This window comes from Arachis hypogaea, chromosome 7 (assembly GCF_003086295.3).
Source record: "Arachis hypogaea cultivar Tifrunner chromosome 7, arahy.Tifrunner.gnm2.J5K5, whole genome shotgun sequence".
In the NCBI taxonomy this organism is placed as follows: Eukaryota; Viridiplantae; Streptophyta; class Magnoliopsida; order Fabales; family Fabaceae; genus Arachis; species Arachis hypogaea.
The window spans coordinates 52506483-52519266 of record NC_092042.1 but is presented as its reverse complement, the minus strand read 5'-3'; positions in this window follow the sequence as shown (position 1 = coordinate 52519266).

The following is a 12784-nucleotide window of genomic DNA, read 5'->3' as shown; positions in this document are numbered from 1 at the left end:
GTTGCACCCATGTATAACTTTGTTAGGACATGTTAAAATATAATGAACAACAACTAATGTGCAAAATATAATATAATCAAACTTACCAGGTAGGTACATCTGCATTGCGAATAACCACCTAGAAAGCTTGTTATACGATGCTTTCCAATTATCATATATCTTTGCAATCACTCTCTGCCTTGCAAAATAAATTTTTTTGTAAGATGCCTTGTAACCAAAGTGATTTTCAACTGCTCCTTAGAGAACTCTTATGCTGATCGTAGGATCTGCCTTTACCATAGTGAATATGTGTTTAGTTACCACCTTCGAATTCTACCTTCCATGATCCTGGCCTAATGTTGTTTGCATGCAAGAATGGGGACCACTGTATCTCCTAACCTCCCATTTTTCCTACTTTTGACGATATGAAATGCGTACACTCTAATTTTCCATTGATATCCCGACCCAAACTAAGTGCAGTGTACATCATACTTTAACTGGTCACTCTCCAATATCTTATACTCTACAGTCCTCCTGATGTTGTACATCTTTTCTGCCATCACGACTTCTTTGCTGCCATCCTCGGGCCCTCCGTGACCAAAGGACCAATTTACATTCATTGCGCCAAGTTTCAACGTAGAATAGTGAGCAGGATGATCATACGGTATGGAAATAACAGGCTGTGTTAGCACAACTTGTGACACTGTGAAGTTGTTTAACTCTTCATCCTCCTCCTCAGGTATGTCCACCGGTTCAGCATTTGCGTGAGCATCTTTCCCTTATTTTCTACTTATTTTAAGTTATAGTTTACTAAGTTTAAGTATATTTTACTGTTAAAATTCTTCTTGGATGCTACTTTGAGTTGTTATGGTGTTTTAATTATTTCAGGTGAAGTTTGGATCAATTTGGCAGAGTTTTGTGCAAGAAAAAGGAAGAAAATGAATGCTGTCAACCCTGACCTCCTTGCACTCCAACGAGCATAACTTGGGCTATGGAGATCTAATTGATGCGATTTTAGCGGCGTTGGAAAGCCAACTTCAAGATATTTCCAACGATATATAATAGTTTATACTTTTGTTTTGGAATCACTACCTCGAAGGGCGCTAAATTTCGAGCCTGGCATTTAGCGCCCAGGAAGACAGAACCGAATAGGAACTCACTGCCTCGCCTGACGCTGAATGCCAGAAGTGCGGCTTAACCTCACCCAAAGGAGCATATTCATCTAGATTTGACTTTTAATTATTGTATTTTATCTCTTTTTGGTTATTTTTATTCACAGACAAAATCTTTTAAGTTAAGAATATATTATTTTATTTTAGTTTCAAATTAAATTAGGTTAGATATAAAAGGAAAAAGATTCAGCCCTTGGGGAGAATTTTCTCACTTCCGCACTTTTACATTTCCTGAACCCTAGTTTTCTCTCTGAGGCATGAGCCACTAAACCTCCTCCGTTAAGGTTAGGAGCTCTGTTTATTTCTATGGATTAAGACTATTGTTTTTTATCTTTTAATTAATGTATTAATTCAGTTTCAAGGATTACTTTCATTCTTTATTTTATGAATCTGGGTGGATCGGAAGAATGACCCTTATTCTATTTGTGTTCTTGCGATTCTTGGAAGAGATATCTCACCTGAACAACAACTTCAAAGTAAATTCCTCCTAATTACTTGAACTAATTGGGATACATGACATATAATCTCTTAACTTTGAGTAATTAGGGATTTTGTGGCCATAAACTAGAATTGAGCTTAATCCTCTAATCAAAATTAAGTGACAAAGACATTGGTAGTTAACTAGGCTAGAGGAGACTAAATCACTAAGACATTAGGATTTAGTCAATGACAGTTTGCCATGAAATGAATCTTGCATGATTAAAATAATTGGTAAAAAAACTTAATCCGAAAAGTAAACATCTCCGAAACCTTAACTGTTTTTTCTCATATACTTCACACCATTCTCACTGTTTGCGTTTTCTACTCTCTGAACTACTATTTAATGTTTTTTGAACCCTCAAAACATCACTTTCTTCTTGCCTGACAAAGGAATCATTCGACCATTGTTGCTCATTCCATCAATCCTCGTGCGATCAACTGTAACAGCCCAGACTACCCGCTAGCACGATATTGTCCGCTTTGGCACACAAGGCCTCACGGTTTTACCTTTGACGATAGGGATGGTAGCCGAAGCCCCCCACACTCACTCGTCAAAACGCGTCATGCTAGGGAGAGGTATCCACACCCTTATAAGGCATGATTCGTTCCCCACTCCAACCGATGTGGGCCTTACAATCCACCCCCCTAAGGAAGCCCAGCGCCCTCGCTGGCACATCAATCCGGGTTCCGGCTCTGATACCATCTGTAACAGCCCAAACCACCTGCTAGGACGATATTGTCCGCTTTGGCACACAAGGCCTCACGATTTTGCCTTTGACGATAGGGATGCTAGCCAAAGCCCCCCACACTTACTCGTCAAAACGCGTCATGTTAGAGAGAGGTATCCACACCTTTATAAGGCATGCTTCGTTCCCCTCCCCAACCGATGTGGGCCTTACATCAACCCCACTCACCTGAGGTATTACTTGGTATGACCCGGTACACTTGCCGGTTCAGTTGTAGATATTCAAAATTTCGCCACCAAATTTTTGACGCCATTGCTGGGGATTGACTATGATTGACAACTACTGGTTATTTGACTTCTTAGATTAGGTGTTTTTGCTTTAATTTCATTTTATTTCTTTCTTTAATTTTTGAAACTTTGGCTCTATCTTATTTAAAATTTTTTCTTAATTTCTGAAATTAAGTTTGGTGTCCTTTTAGTTGTTTTATTTTTCCTAGTTAATTTACTTATTGAGTTCGAATTTTATACTTCTTTTTTGCTTATTAGTTGTTTTGTTTTCTTAATTGTTCAGTTTATTTTTTTATTTTATTTTTCTTTTATTTTCATTTTCCTTTATGTTTTATTTTGTTTTGTTTTATTATTACTTTTATTTTTTTATTTTATTTCTTTTGAAAAATATATATATCTAAAAAATAAAAAATAAAAATAAAAATTAAATTCTTTATGTTCTTTTTTCTTTACTTTTCTGTTTACCACGTAGTGCATTTAATTTTATTTGGTGTTTTGTGTTAAGAAAAATAATGGAGAGAGATTACGTGGATTACTACTCACACCAAAGGAGTGACTCATATTATTGTGGATGGAAGAACTACCCAGATTTTGGTTGGGGAAGTCAAGACTAAAGAAACTTCAGTGATCCCTACTCCATCTATTAGGAAACATCACCTCCTTATTCGTTACCAAGAACCATCGTCTTTTGATCTTTCTTGCCAAAAACTACAACAAACAATAGATAAAATTTTGCAAAAGTTTTCAATCTGACCCCCTGCTTACTCATATAAAAAACCTTCACCACATGAGCTTACCTTAACACAACTCTCTCAAAATTCACAAAATTCATTTCATAACCCACAAAACTCCTTTTATACCCCCAATTCACTCTCAACATAGCACCCACATATCCACAAAATCCTTTTAAACCTTCATCTCTAGAGCTGGCTATAAAACAATTCTCTCAAGATGTCAACATTTTCGTTCAAGAGTCCAGAGCCTCAAGAAGAAATCTAGAAGTATAAATGGCTCGGATGACATAATCTCTTACTGAGAGAAAATCCATGAGCTTGAAGAGTGAAATAATGCTTAGCAAGAATAATGAAGGTCAACTTGAAGCAACAAGGGAGGAGTTACAAGTGCAAGAGCAAGATCAAGAGTCCCCTGTACCAAGTGAAATCCTAATAAAGAAGGAGGTAGTGGAGAAAAACAAGTATAGGATTCCATATTCACAGAGGCTACAAGAGGTGGCAAAAGAACATGCATATTCCCTCTCAAAAGAATCATTGCAAACTCATACAAAAGGGAGGAGAATAACCAAGGGAGTCCATACTCCAATGAATCAGGGAAGTGCATGGTGGTTGATTTAATTAAACCACCAATTCAAAAAGTTCTTGATGAAGGGGCACTCTAACCGTTACACAATGCCAAAGTCCTGAAATCAGAGAGGTAAAGGTCATCAAGAAAAGCACTAAAAAGGGGATTGTGACCGAGAAATAAAAGACAATATCTATGAAAAAGAGAAGGTTAGCAAAAAGCAATCAAATCCCTACCCCCAACAAGCAAGGTGAATCAAGCTAATAAAAGTAAAATAAAGCTTGTTAGGAGGAATTCAAATCCGAGGGCACTAATTTTCTCCTCTCCTCCTTTGGAGTCATTTCTTTTAACCAACTCGAAGAAGAGGAAGAAAATTCGACAATCAACCGTCAAGCTAGTGACGTTAAAGAAGCGCTTGTCAGGGGACAACCCAATTCTCAGTATTCTTTGATTTTATGTTCATTTTTATTTTCATTTATTTATGATTTTTATTCATAGTTTTTCTTAATTTATTTATGTTTGTGGTCATGCAAAGTGTTTGAAATAGGAACAAGAGGAATCTAAAGGAGAAATAGAACACACTGGAGAGGAAGTGATTTGGGTTCTCTGCCGCTAAACGCCAGGCTGGGCATTTAGTGCCAAAAATGGCATGAAAAGTGGAGTTGCCTCTGTTTGCTTGGCGCTAAATGCCAGGAGTGGCGTTTAGCGCCCAAGATGGCACAATTTACAAAAAGCATTTTGTCTTGCTAACGCTAAATGTGGACCTGGGTGTTTAGCACCGACCCCTCGTCCCTAAAAAAAAAAAAATTTACTTCGTCTTGCCCTTATATCATTCCCTTCTTTCTTTTGCAATAACTTTTGTTTTTACTCATCCGTGAGCTTTTTATGTTCCTCCCCATTTTTAGTTTTTCTTTGCTTGGGAACAAGCAAACTTTTAAGTTTGGTGTTGTAGAGTGAGCTCTCTTTATATTATCATCAATGACGCCAAAGAGAGGTGAATCATCTTCACGGAGGAGCACATCTTGAGGAGTAAGATGGCCACCAGGATAACTGAGGTGGTTAAGTTTCTTTCATGCTATTTACTTGTTTCAGTTCTTATATTATTTATCTCCTATTTTCTAGTGCTTATTAGTGTTTCTTTTGCATGATCCTATTTAGAGTTAATAGTTCTATTGATATTTAGTAGTTTTAATTATCTTTAAAAATTTTATGCTTGTTTTGAAAAGAGGTCTCACATATTGCTCACTGAACTTGAAAAAAAAAGAGAAAGAAGAAAAGAAGTAGTATAATGCATGAGACTTGAGTTATATATTCTGAATTGTCTTATTTTCTTTGATGTGGTGGTATTGTCTTTGATTCTGAATGTATGAACTGAACAGTGCATAATTGATATTGAAGTTAAAAGTGTTGATTCTTTAGGGATAGGAACTTAGAGAAGTATTATAGATTTTTTAAAGTGAGTAAGCAAATGATCTTTGAAGCAAAACAAATAGCAAAAAAAATAAAAAATAAAAAAGGTCCAAGACTCTGATTATCAATAGTTATGAAGGTCAAACATGATTAAAAGCTCAAAGAGTTGTTTTCCTAACCATCTGCTTGTGGTGTGAATGTGTCAAGTAACCTTTGAGACAGAGCACTAATAGTTGAGACCAAGTGCAATTACAAAGTATGCCAAAGGTTCTGAGCACCACTGATAAACCATAATTTTATGGTTTATTTTGGGTTGATGAGTGGATTTTGTCAACTCTTCTCACACTTATCTATATAATTTGCATATTTTAAAGTTTCCTTCCTAATTTTGTGCTATAATTGAAAACATGCTTCCTAGGCCTTAAAATGACTAATTTTTAATCCTCTCTTATTATCATTCGATGGCGTGACGCGTTTGTTGAGTGATCTCAGGGTTATAGGGTAGGCATGGCATGGAGAATGAAGAGGAAGCATGCTAAATAGGAAGGAACACAAGAAATTGAAGAATGGAGAAGTTGGTCCCGACGCGTACGCATGGCTGACACGTACGCGTGACCAATTGCAGCAGACTAATGATGCATGCGTGTGGCTAATGCGCACGCGTGACCAGAGCATCATCCAACTGATGTGCACACGTGGCTGATGTGTACGCGTGGCGAATGTCACGTGCCTCAATAAAAGAAATACGCTGGGGCGATTTCTGAGCTATTTTTGGCCCAATTTCAAGCCCAAAGTGGAGACAAGAAGCTGGGAGTGGAGCTGGCTTGAATATACAATTACCATTAGTTTAGTTTTAAGTAATTTTGAACTCTAGCGAGAGAAACTCTCACTTCTCTCTAGGTTTTTAATGTTCTTAGTTTAATTTCATTTGGATCCATAGATCAAACCCTTGTTACCTTCAATTCTAGTCATTTTACTTGTAGATCTCACCTTTAATTTCATTTAGCACTCTTTCCATTTTGGTTATTTTCAATTTATAGTTTGGATCTTGTTGGATTTGAATTTCATTAATGCATTGAGGTATTTTTCATGTTCATTGTTGTTATTTGGTTTGCTATGGTAGATTGTTGTTAGTGGGTAACTTGGATTTAGACTATTTTCTCAATTTTACTATGTCTTTTAGTCTTGCTCACCAAGTGTTTGAAAAAATATCACTTATGACTATGAAGTAGATTTCCTTGCTTGGCTTTGGGGTTGAGTAATTGGAGCCTCTTGAATTGTTATACTTAGATGTTGATTGGTAATTGAAGATTGCTAGTTAGCTTGAACCTCACCAACTCTAGTCTTTCTCTATGAAGTGACTAGGACTTGTGAGCTAAAGTTAATTGTGCTCACTTGACTTTCCTTCAATTGTCAAAGGGGGAAAGACAATGAGGATAGAAATTCCAATTTTCACCCCTAGCCAAGATCTTTTGTATTGATTGATTGTCAATTTCCTTGTTGAATATTGGTTCTTAGTTCTCTTAGTCTAATTTCATATGCTTAGCCATAGTTTTTTTTTATTATTTTTATCCTTATTTTGCATGCTTGTTAGTTGATGGATTGTTAGGTTATTAGTTTAATTGCTTCAATTTAATTGCTAGTTGTCAATTGTCTTAATTTCTAGTCATCTACTTTTCGTGCACTCAACTCAAAGCCCCAAGGACTCCTAAGCAATGATGTGTATCTTATGGTAACTCCTAGGGAGAACGACCCGGGACTCTACTCCCGGTTATTGATTTTATGGTTGTGACACACTTTCTAACTTTGACTTGGGAACATCTCGTCGGTTGGAACTATACTTTGCGACGTTGAATTGGAAAATCTCTTTGGTAATTCTTAACTGACACTTATCCTCACTCAACCACTAACTAGGAGAAAGTAAAAGAAAAATTAAACTTTAAAAGAGCTCCCCAGTTAAGTGTTTGTGGTATTTTTGTGTCAAGCTAAGCGTGAGACAAAACACTTAGAGTCACGGCTAGACTCAAGGTGCAAAGCACCAAAGAAAGGAAAAGAAAAAGCTGTGTTCAAAGATCAATTAGAGCTTCAAGAGAAAGAGAGTCCATAATATCTTCCAAGTTCTAGCTCTGAAGGATATCAATATTTCTGAGCTTCAAGAGATAGTGAGATACCAAACCTATTCAGAATTATAGTACCATAAACCCCACTTAGTAGTTAGACAATATGTTAAATGAACACTCAAGTCTTAGGCATTTTCTCTTCTCAGTCCTATATTATTTTTAATTGCTTGAGGACAAGCAACAGTTCAAATTTGGTGTTGTGATGCGTGAGTATCTTTTTCTTATTTTCTGCTTATTTTAAGTTAGAATTTACCAAGTTTAAGTACATTTTAGTGTTAAAATTCTCCTTAGATACTACTTTGAGTTGTTTGGTGTTTTAATTATTTCAGGTGAAGTTTGGATCAATTTGGCAGAGTTTTATGCAAGAAAAGAAAGAAAATGGATGCTGTCAACCCTGACCTCCTTACACTTCAACGAGCATAACTTGAGTTACAGAGGTCTATTAATGTGGTTTTAGTGGCGTTGAAAAGCAAACTTTCTGAGCTTTTCAATGACATATAATAGTTTATACTTTTTTTCTAGAATCATTGCCTCGAAGGGCGCTAAACCCCGAGCCTAGTATTTAGCGCCCAGGAAGACAGAACCGAATGGGAACTCACTACCTCCCTGGCGCTGAACGCCAGAAGTACGGGTCAACCTCACCCAAAGGAGCATATTTAGCTAGATTTGGCTTTTAATTATTGTATTTGATCTCTTTTTGGTTATTTTTATTTACAAATAAAATCTTTTTGGATATGTTCTTTTCACCGGAGGTCACAGATAGGTTAAGGAAGAAAATTTCTTGTATCATTCAAGGTGAATTAGAAACTCTTCATGAATTTTGGGAATGCTTTAGAAAAAATCTTGACTCTTGTCCCCACCATATGATTGATGATTTAGTGCTAATTAGCTATTTTTGCCAAGGATTGAAACTCCAAGATAAAATTCTTTTGGATGCATCAAGTAATGGTTCTCTTGTGAAGTATAAAACGGCAGAAGAAGCTTGGCAATTCATTGCCGACTTAGCAGATTCCACCTAACATGCAAGGCAAAGGAGCAATCATCCCAAGGCTATTGCGAAAGTTTCTTCTAATAGTGAGTCCGCCCTCACCAAGACCTTAGGGGAGATGACCACCATTCTCAAGTAAATCCACCTCAACCAACAACAACCTCCACCTCCTCCATAACGACAATACCAACCGGTAGTCCCTCAATGAATATGTGGAATTTGTGCTTGTAACTCTCACTATACCGATGAATGTCCGCAACTCCAAGAGGACAATACCTTGGCGGCCACCAATGCTTACTTCAACCGTCTAAATCAAGGGGGTAACTACAACCAAAGTTGGCAAGACAATCACCATTAAGGTTGGAGAGAAAACTACAATCAAGGATGGAGGGACAATGGTGCAAATCAAAGGTGGAATAATAACTACCAATAAAACCAGTATCAACAAAATCCTCCTTACCAACAACAAAACCATGGTCAAAGATACCAACCACCTCACCAAAGACAAGCTCAAGTACCTCAAATCACCCAACCTTAAGCCCCTCAAATCACTTACCCCTCTTCTTCCACCAATCAAGCTCCAATGGATGACACCTTCCGCATTCTCCTTCAAGAACAAAGGGAGTTTCAAAAGAGACAAGATTCTTATATGACCACTTTGATCGAATCCATATCTCGAAGGGCTCCACCTTCCACCTCCAATACTCTACCTTCAAACTCTAGTGCACTTTCCTCTCAACCCTTACCTAACCCCAAAGATGGCCTCAATGCCATTATCACCTTGAGGTCTGGCACTAAATTGCAAGAGAGAAGTCCCAAAGAGTCAAGCTCAAGAGAGATCACTCAAGATGAAGATGCCGTTGAGGTGGAAGAAGTGGAAGATGAAGATGAGATGCAAAGGGTGGTTGAAGAAGAAGTTGTTCAAGCCAGAGATGGGATCTCCAAGAAAGAAAATGTTTTAAAGGATGCTATTCCAATTCCTTTTTCCAACTTAGCAAGGAGGATCAAGAAGCAATTAGAGCTAGATTCACAGATGGTGGATATCTTCGAAAAGGTTGAAGTAACAATCCCCCTTTTTGATGCAATTCGTCAAATTCCCAAGTATGCTAAATTTCTAAAAGATTTGTGCATAAACAAAGAGAGAAGATTTATAATTTAGAAACTATTCCTTTGAGTAACTCAATTTCTGTTTTGATAGGTGTTATACCGGAGAAACGTGGTGATTCCGGTCCTTATTTAGTCACTTGCACTATAGATGGTATACAATTAGTTGATTGCATGTGTGATCTAAGTGTTTGTGTTAACATTATGCCTCTATCTGTTTATCATATCTTGAAGTTTTCATCCTTGTTTAGTTCACCAATGCAATGCGTGAATTCTATAAAAATAATGAAGATCGGCATTGCAATAGGCAAGCCTCATAAAAATAAGTAAGTTGTAGTGGATGAACTTGCTTTAAGCTAAAATAAATATTTTAAAAAATAAAGATAAAATTATTTGTTTTGAAAAATAAATAATTTTTTATTTTATTTCAAAATATTTTTCTATAAGCTTGTACGTGCAAATTAATTATAATCCACCTTTTTATTTAATTAAATCTAAAATTATAAAAAAATAAAATTAGACAAGAAAATATTAATTTTTTTGCTAATCTCTATTATATATAGTAGAAATAAATATGGTAAGAAATTTATTTATCTTTACCTAATTGATTTTTTTTAAACAATAAAACTTTACATTTAAGCAAAATACTTAACCAAGTTGTTATAATAACTTTTTAAATTACACGCCTCCTTCTCATTTTCATTCTCTTTCTCTTTCTCCTTTTCCGTTTCCTTCTCCTTCACCTTCTTTATTTCCTTCTCCTTCTCCTCCTCCTCCTCCTCTTTTTTCTTCTTCTTCTTATTCCAAAATTATACACGTAGTTTCTTCTTCTTCCGTTTTCCTCCTCCTCCTCCTCCTCGTTCTCATTCTTCTTCCAAATTCGTACATGCAGATTCTTCTTCTTCTTCTTCTTCTTCTTCCTTCTCCTCCAATATTATGTCTTCTTCTTTTTCTTTTCCTTTTTCGTTATCATCATCACCAATAACACCAATATTTTGCAAACATGTTTATTAGTTTTGATTTTCTCTAATGCTATCATTAAAAAATTTTGGTTCATTACTTAATTTATTTTAGTTCATTTGTAAATTAATTGATGTTCACTTGATACTTCTGATAAGTATTGACCAAATTTTTTATTCCTTAAGTAATTTTGGTTCATTTTTTAGTTTAATTGAGGTTTATTTAGATCTAGAAATGAATTCGATATGTTTTGTTAATGATTGAGTCTTTTTGACTATTTGTTCAAATCTGAACTAATTTTAGTTCATTTGTGTCCTAATTGAGGTTCACTTGATGCTGCTAATAAGTATTAACCAAATTTTTTTATTCTTTAAATAATTACGGTTCATTTCTTATTTTACTTGAGGTTCATTTGGATCCAGAAATGAATTTGATGTTTTTGTGTTAATTGAGGTTCATTTGATGCTGCCGATAAGTATTGACCAATTTTTTTAGCAAAGAATAATGAAATTATTTATTATCACTTTATTCAATTGCATTAGTTTCACTCCATTCCATTCAATTAGTCCAGATTTGAACAAGCAGTCAAAATAATTCAATCATCAACAAAAACACATCAAATTCATTTTTGGATCTAAATAAACCTCAATTAAACTAAGAAATAAACCGAAATTATTTAAGAAATAAAAAATTTGGTCAATACTTATTAGCAGTATTAGCTGAACCTCAATTAACACATAAATGAATCGAAATTAGTTTAGTTTTGAACAAGCAGTCAAAAAGACTCAATCATCAACAAAAACACATACAATTTATTTCTGGATCCAAATGAACCTTAATTAAACTAAGAAATAAACGAAATTACTTAAGGAATAAAAAAATTGGTCAATACTTATCAATAGCATCAAGTGAACCTCAATTAATTTACAAATGAACCGAAATTAGTTTAATTTTGAACAAGCCATCAAAAGGACTCAATTATCAACAAAAATACATCGAATTCATTTTTGAATCCAAATGAACCTCAATTAAAAAGGAAGAAAAGAAAAAATGCAGCAACAACAACAGCGATAAAAGAATAACGATTGAGAGAAAATATGCGAAGAAGAAGAAGGAATGCAAAGAGAAGAAGAAGAAAAAGAAAAAGGAGGAATGCAAAGAAAAAGAAGAAAGAATGCAAAGACGAAGAAGGAGAAAAGCGAAAAAGAAGAAGGAAGAACGCGAAGAAGAAAGAATGCGAAGACAAATATAAAAAATGATATGTTTTGCGTTATTAAAATACACATATGTACGTTCTGGTGTAATAAAAGTGATTTTTGTTGAGTTTGGATCAATTTAATTAAATTTGGTTATAAAAAATATTTAAATGTGTAATTGAACTGTTTTTTTAGAAGTACACAATTATAAAAAAAATGTGATGGGTTAGAATTAAATCTTATATATCCGATTTCCATTTTTTGGTATTAAGCATTTGTCTTCGTCATTCAGATATTGTAAATAAACTACCATATATATTTAGCTTATCCGCTCTAATAATAATTTTTCCCGTTTATCCCATTCAGTACTTAACTACTTATTCCTCAAAAATTTAAACATCGCTGGCTTAGCTTCTTCCTCCATCATTTCTTCTTCATTAACATTTGGTTTTAAGAGATCATAAGTGGGGCATTTTATTCATTGTTTAACTTTGAATTCACATAAGACAGTTTTTTTTTATATAAAATAAAATATTATTTTATTATTAATTATATATAATTATAAAATAATTTACGTATTTAAATAATAAATCACATCATAATATGGGACAACTTAAATTTTAGCATATCTTAAGTATTTAGTAAGTATGATGCTAATGAAAAAATTTAAATGAGTGATAGTTACAACTGAAATGGTTAAGTTCACTAAAAATATGTATCTTAATAACTTAAATTTTATCATAATTGTAGTGATTTAAAAGTGAAATTGACGAAAAATAAATAAAGTAATATATATATATATTTGGATAAAAAATATATTTTGATCAAATAATAAAAATAGGATGAAATAATATAGTATTTTACACTTTTTTTTTCTTTTAATAAATTCCCTTTCTTCTTTTCCTTTTTTTCGTTGCCTTTTTGGATCCGTGACACTGAATCCCTTGATTCCATTCATCATCAAAGTCTTCGATCGTTCCATGGCTTCTTTATATTTTAATTCTAACCTTCATAATAATTAACTTTAAAAAAATAAAGAAATCGCGTGCATTTGTATATATCAAATTTAATTGTAATTATACCCAAAAATAATAAAAAAAAAG